Genomic DNA, 7,503 nt, shown 5'->3' on the forward strand with positions numbered 1-7,503 from the left:
TAGAACTATGAGTTTTCCTCTTACCACTGCTTTCATGTGCCCCATAAGTTTTGGTATGATGTGTCTTCATTTTCATTAAATTCTAAAAAAAATCTTTAATTTCTTTCTTCCTTGACCAAGTTATCATTGAGCAGAGCATTGTTCAGTTTCCATGTGTATGTGTATTTTCCATTGTTTTTGTTGGAATTTAAGACCAACCTTAGTCCATGGTGATCTGATAGGGTGCATGGGATTACTTCAATCTTCTTATATCTGTTGAGGCCTGTTTTGTGAACAGTTATATGGTCATTTTTGGAAAAGGTACCGTAAGGTGCTGAGAAGAAGGTTTATTCTTTTGCTTTAGGATGAAATGTTTTATAAATATCTGTTAGATCCATTTGGTTCATAACTTCTGTTAGTTTCACTGTGTCTCTGTTTAGTTTGTGTTTCCATGATCTGTCCATTGCTGAGAGTGGGGTGTTGAAGTCTCCCACTATTATTGTGTGGGGTGCAATGTGTGCTTTGAGCTTTAGTAAAGTTTCTTTTATGAATGTGGGTGCCCTTGTATTTGGAGCATAAGTGTTCAGAATTGAGAGTCATCTTGATAGATTTTTCCTTTGACCAGTATGAAGTGTCCTTCCTTATTTTTTTTTAACCTTTCCGTTTTCTTATTTTGCCATATTCTTTAAAATTTATAAAATATTTTAACAATAAAAATGAGTATTATAAAAATTGTTTGATATAAAATGACAATCAATCATACAGTCTTATGTAAATGCTTGTCTACAGCAATACTGAAAATACATACGTTTTTCTCAATATAAATTTTGAATAACTCCAAACATATTAGCTGTATATTTTAAAATAATACATTACTACTAGTTTTTTAAAAGGAACATAAATAGATAAAATCTTTTAGTTTGTTTGTTTTTAGTAAGGCTTAAAATCTTGGCTCTTACTGTGGTACAAGCCCAAAATAAGAACAATTTTTAGACATTGGAGTTCATTGTAATAGGGTTGTACTTCAATAACCCTCACATCACCAAAGATTTTACCTCCATCGTAGCTAAGCTAAGAGTCGACAGTTCTGCTGCACCAAGGAATGAATTGTAGGCACAATTTTTGGATACAGATCTCCTGCTATGGTCAAAGCTATTTGACTTGAGTGAGTGACTTCATTCTCAGCCCAAAGAGAACAGGTTACATTCATTTAAGAAATGGTGTGTGTATTAAGATGGTCTATCCATAAAGTCATTCACCAACTGTTTCAATGAACAATGGTTCTGCTTGGAGGGTGGCGCAGACATTAGGTGAGGGTAAGAATCTGGTCCATTGGCTGATATGATTTTGAAAAACATTCATCTCAGAGAAAGAGTAACTTATAAAGTCGTCTTCTTCAAACTTGATACAATAGTTACAAATGTCAAGCAAGGCATTTAGTCTCACTCTTTGTTGTTCTCTTACAAGCTACCTCCAAGGTTAATTGTCTCTGTTTCTTTTGGCTGTATAAATAATTTTGAAATATGTAAGCTGTTTTGAAACCCATAGTATAATGTAAAAACATTAAATAAACAATCCTACAAATAGAGAGGCTGAGATAGGAAAAGCCTGATTTCAAGACCATTATGTTATACACAGCAAGACAATGTCATGTACAAACAAGCAGAAAGTGTATATGGATTGTATAATATTGGACCTATTTCTCCAATTACCAAATTACAGAGACCACTGGATGATAGCCAACAAATTTCTAATTCCTCATATTTTTGGATTTCAATTGATGAGGATATATTTTGGTAATAGTAATTTTCATATTAAGATATTAAGAAAAAGTAATTGTTACTTCTTGTTATTTTTGTTGTTAGAGGTGGAATTAGGGAGGAATTTCTTTTCTGGTCCAGTCTATTTGGAGTTCTGTAGGCTTCTTGTATGTTCATGGGCATCTCTTTCTTTAGGTTAGGGAAGTTTTCTTCTCTAATTTTGTTGAAGATATTTACTGGCCCTTTAAGTTGTGAGTCTTCACTCTCTTCTATACCTATTATCCTTAGGTTTGGCCTTCTCATTATGTCCTGGATTTCCTGGATGTTTTGGGTTAGGAGCTTTTTGTTTTTTCCATTTTCTTTGACTGTTGTGTCAATGTTTTCTATGGTGTCTTCTGCCCCTGAGATTCTCTCTTCTATCTCTTGTATTCTGTTGGTGATATTTGCATCTATGACTCCTGATCTCTTTCCTAGGTTTTCTACTCCAGGGTTGTCTCCCTTTGTGATTTCTTTATTGTTTCTATTTCCATTTTTAGATTCTGGATGGTTTTGCTCATTTCTTTCACCTGTTTGATTGTGTTTTCCTGTAGTTCTTTAAGGGATTTTTGTGTTTCCTCTTGAAGGGCTTCTAGCTGTTTACCAGTGTTCTCCTGTATTTCTTTGAGGGAGTTATTTATGTTCTTCTTAAAGTCCTCTATCATCATCATGAGAAGTGACTTTAGATCCAAGTCTTGTTCTTTCTGGTGTGACGGTGTGTCCAGGACTTGCTATGGTGGGAGAATTGGGTTCTGATGATGCAAAGTAACCTTGGTTTCTGTTGCTTATGTTCTTACGCTTGCCTCCTGCCATCTGGTTATCTCTAGTGCTCACTGCCCTCGCTCTATCTGACTGGAGCCTGTCCTTCCTGTAATCCTGGTTGAGTCAGAACTCCTTAGAGTCCGGCTATCTCTGTGATCCTGTGATTCCATGATTATGTGATACTGAGATTCTGGGTGTGTCAGAGTTCCTGGGAGTCAAGCTGCCTTTGAGATTCTGAGACCCTGGAGTGACCAAGCTTCTGAGATCCTGGGTTCCCGTTATTCTGGGTGTGTTAGAGCGCCTGGGAGTTGAGCCTTCTCTGGAGTTCAAGCCCAAGATAAACCAGGGCAGAGGAGAAGGAACCCAAGCCACTGGTCTGGTGGGGTTCCTACATCCCTAGATCCTGCTGGTTCCAGTTACTCCCAGTGGTGTTGAAACAGATGTTCTGTTCTACTCACCCCTGATTCTAAGATCCTGGGTGTGCTAGAGCTCTTGGGATTGGAGCCTCCTCTGGGGACTGTGGGACTGGCTACCCAAGGTAAACTGGTGCAGGCCAGCACATTTTGAAGTTCTTGATCACCTGTTAAACAATTCTAGTCCACATTATTTATTTTTAATTTATTTCTGCATGGGGGGGGTCATGCTAGCAGGGATTGATTGTAGAACCTCATGTACCCTAGTCAAGTGCTGAGGTACAATCCCCCAGATAGGGCCTATACTTTATAATCTGGAGTAATTGGGAGAATAACTTTCAGAGAGAGAATGAAGGGTCTCTCATGGCAGGGGAGCCCCAGCCTCTAGGTGGATGGGGAAGGAAGGCTGACCCACAGAGATGAGGGGTAACTGAGGATATCATGAGCAAAAAGAAGCTTCCAGTCTTAGGAGGAAACAAGGATTTCCAAGGGCTAACCTCAGAAGGCATCATGCTGCACAGTGCCTCTCTAGGTATCTGTCGTGATCCCCCGGCACCTTCCATGCATGTCTCATACCATAGGTGAGCCACCTATGAGACAGCCATCATATCTGTTTTTCTTTACATTGCTCATCAATCAAGATGAATCTACCGTTGTTGCCCTTGGGAAATGTGGCTGTGGCAAATGGTCATAAACATTTCTAAGTGCTTCATTCCAATTTCTTGTCTTATCTTTCTACTAACAAGTAGCAGACTGCCCAAAGTCCACAGCATTCTTGAATGGCATTTGGGAATGGAGTTGGAGCAGAGGAAGTACAGTAAGGCAGTTGAATGAATGCGTGAGTCCCGGAGCACTGTACCCATTTTACAGCTATTATAAAACTATAATAAATAGTGTCTGGATCTGAATGTGGTGTCTCATGTCTGTAATGTCAGAATTCTACAGATGGTAGCAGTTTCAGGGCTAGCCTGAGCCTCATGAAAGACTTTGTCTCGTTAAAAAATAGCAAAATAAATATGGGTGTCTGGGTTAACACTGGTGGAGCTGGGTTCTAATGCATTGAAGAGTCTGATCCTCACTTTCAAAAACTTGGATTTCCCTTTTAGAAGACGTGGGCTAGCAGGATGCAGTTCCTAAAAACACCCCCAGATCCCAAGCATTGTGCCTTCCTCTCCAGACTTGCAGCTCCACAGATTACCTATATTCTTATGAGTCCTCAACATCTCCACCATGAACTACCAGCTCAAACCTAGAACACGCTCAAGGTCACCTAGACATCAAGTTACACAAGTTCAAAATGGAACTGAAAAAGAGACCCTATGCTCTTGAAGTCCCTGCCATGTGTCAGTCACGATTCCATCCTTCCGGTTGCTCAGAAGCATGTTGGCGATGTCACCGACTCCTCCCTAAGTCTCCTGATCCACTTCTGGCATGTCAACACACTCCAACTCTACGTGACTCAAAAATATACAAAGTCTACTTCTTCCACCGCCCTGATGTGGCTACTGTTATCACAGGACCAGATCACAGCATGGCTCAGCTCTCGTTCCCCCCTTGGTCCTGGCACTGTTTCTTACTATCCATTCTTAACAATGAAGCCAGAAAGGCCACATCAGACCTGAGATGAAGCCAGGAGCCCAGCTGTGGCTCCTACCTTCCCTTGGAGTCAAGGCCAGATTCTCAGTGTGATGTTACAAGTCCCATGAGCTGACCCTCTGCTTCTTCCCTGGACTCTACCTTGCCTGCACCTGCTGGGTCTCTCTCTTCTCTGCCCACACTGGCTTTCTTATGTTCAGGGTCTTTGCACTCCGGTCTTCTCTGTCCTGCTTGTCTTTCAGGACTGCATGATTAGTCACCTCCCAATTTTCCCAACTCAACTCCTTCCCCCACTACCCACTTCACTCATGCTCTGTCCCACCTCTTTTCCTTCAATTTTGCTCCCTGGAAGTCATATATTCCTTCCTACCAAGTCTGATTCGTCTTTGATATTTCTCAGGGGCAGAGATTTGTCAGTGCTTATCCTTGTTGTCTACAAAGCAGATAAAAGACAGGGAAGGAGGGCCTGCTCTGGGTGATACAAGACCCTCCGGTGGCCTGGGGAAGGTACAGTAGGTGGGGAAGAGGCCCGTCTCTACCTCTGAGCTCCCTCTCAGCATTGGGTGCTGCTGGGAAGTCCCTTTCTAATCCCTTAAATCCTTGCCACTGACCTGGCTTGGAGAGAGGGAGCTGCTTCTGCTCCCTCATCTCTACACAGGAGAACGCCCCCCCTATGATGGTGTTTTCAAAGCTTAATCCCATGTAAACCCTTCAGCTGTTTACCTGAATCCTATTTAATCTCCCATGGAGCAATGCCTCTAAATCATGCGCTCTGGAGGAGGCATACAGACCTGGCTCCTCCTCTAAGATGTTTTCTATTGCTTTTGTGGCAGAGAAGCAAGCTTTCATTCCCATCAAGGGAAGCAGCACAAACAACAGAGCAATTATTTATAGTGTTTTTTTTTTTCCTCTCAGTGCTAGATTATCTAACCGCAGGCTTCCAAGGGCATTTAATCTTCAACAGGTAAAAGGCTTTATCCATTCAAATGCTATTTCAGAAGAGCAACCTGGGCCACAGCTGCACAGTTTGTGACTCTCCTTGCCCTGGGATCCATCCCCAGCATGGAGGACAGGAAATGTTCCCTAGGCTACGCCACACACAGATGCGTGGCTCCTGGAGGAGGACAGAGCCATAGGCCAGGCCTAGGCTGCCTAGTAAGGAGGCTTCCCTTGGGGGTTAACTCGCCATCTGTTTTGTTCTTTCTTAGGAAACCATAGGACAGGACAGGATATTGATGGCATGGTTTCGTTTGCAGGCCTGACTTTAAGCAGTGTCTTTAACAACAGCAGAGAGAAGCAGGCAGCACAGTGTGCACAAAGGCTTACTTCCAAGAGGGGCTGTCCTATTCTGGGGTCCACACCACATCAAGGACCAGGTACCCAAACTCTGCTCACCTCACCAAGTCACTGCAAGCCAAGGAGGGGAAAGCACATCACCTTGAGTCCAGAAGAACTGAAGAAGCCTCACAAAGTGACAGAGCCCAAGCGGATTGACACTGGACACACATAACAAAGGGCAGGTGGGTCTAGAAGCTGCACACTGAGCATATGCACGCCTGCTCTATGTCAGAATTGGTTCCATGATCCTAAAAATGGGGGCAGGAAGAAACTGTCCTGCATGTCTGAGAAGGGAGATGAAGATTCCACCCCACCCCTCAAGATGGAATGTGAACATTTTCTTATTAAAGAGGAATTTAGCTGCCTGAATCAAATAGTTGATGTTGAAATGTGTAAGAGAATAGGAAGTGGTTTTATTCAGTTATGTTTTTAAGACATCGACATCTCAGGGCACTCAGACATACCAATGCTTGACACTCATGGCTGACTGAGATGCCACAGGACTGTTCTTCTTGAAGCAACAGGCAGGCCTTGTCCTGGGGACCACTTCCCCTCTTCCCACCCTAGCACTTCCCTGTTGCTTTTTCAGCAGCCTGGCCACCCATCCTGCCCCCAGCCACCCATCCTGCCCCCAGCCACCTATTCTGTCCCTGGCCTGCTTGCCAGGTGCAGTAGAGTAGAGAGTAAGCCTCTAATAGTCTTTTAAGAAAAATCTGAGGTTTGCAGAGTCCTTCTGAAGCAGGTGCCATGGGCCTGAAGCTCACAGCAGGTCCGCTGTGTAGCTGGCCTCATGATTAAGGACCCACCAGAGAAGACCACAATGGACCACAGAGTGTAGAACTTAGTAGCTCGGTTACTAAGCATGCTCCTGTAGAGCTTCAACATCTCTTCACTCAGGACAGCTGAGAAGTAAGCGTCTTTACCTTATGTGGGGTAACTATGAGAAAGGGCTCTACCCCCCCAGCATCTGGCACAAAGTAAGTGTTTAATAAATGTAAGTCCGGGGAGGAAGGGTGTTAAGTCATCACTGACAGTAGTGTGTGGCTTTCATAGTTATTAGCAGCAATTAGCAGTATTGCACACAGACCCTCAAAACGGACCGTAGAGCCCCATAAGTGTGGCACCCACAGCCAATCCTCTTTCCCCGAGGACATGCAGAGTTGGCACTCACTGTAACTTGGCCATAATGACAAGGACAAAGGGCACCTAACATTCAGTGCCAGCTACGTCAGGCTAAAGCTATTAGTGAACTGCAGTTATTCTTGATGGTTTTTATAGTTGAAGTATTTAGTCAAATGCTCTAGAGAAGGTTTATCAAAGAGTTGTATCAGCTTAGACTCAGTTAGGAAACTTGGACCATCAACTCTGAAAACCTTTCTTTTACCCTTGACCACAGGACCACAGACCCAAAGCCACATAGCTAAAGATTCTACTAGTTCTTTAAAATGCAAAATTTCGGTGGCAGGGAGACAGAACATTACACAAGTAATCAAGCACACTTACTGTAGATCCATTGCATCAGATTGCTAGGGTACCCAAGAGCGATTAATTCACCTAGGAAGTGCACTCTCTCTCTCCCCTCCCTCTCTCTCTCTCCCCTCCCTCTCTCTCTCTCCTCT

At 43.2% G+C, this 7,503-nt stretch overlaps 1 protein-coding gene and 1 long non-coding RNA gene across 2 annotated transcripts in view; one reads left to right on the top strand and one right to left on the bottom strand.

The window, feature by feature from the left end:
- Prkce (protein kinase C epsilon) overlaps nucleotides 1-7,503 on the bottom strand; it is a 506,175-nt gene that overhangs the window by 284,424 nt on the left and 214,248 nt on the right. The gene's annotated exons all lie outside the window — the stretch shown is intronic.
- Nucleotides 2,726-3,853, top strand: LOC116080911. Its single transcript, XR_004114665.1, has 2 exons — nucleotides 2,726-3,075; nucleotides 3,700-3,853. It is a non-coding gene; the product is annotated as an uncharacterized LOC116080911 (long non-coding RNA).

This window comes from Mastomys coucha, unplaced genomic scaffold (genome assembly GCF_008632895.1).
Source record: "Mastomys coucha isolate ucsf_1 unplaced genomic scaffold, UCSF_Mcou_1 pScaffold6, whole genome shotgun sequence".
Classification (NCBI taxonomy): domain Eukaryota; kingdom Metazoa; phylum Chordata; class Mammalia; order Rodentia; family Muridae; genus Mastomys; species Mastomys coucha.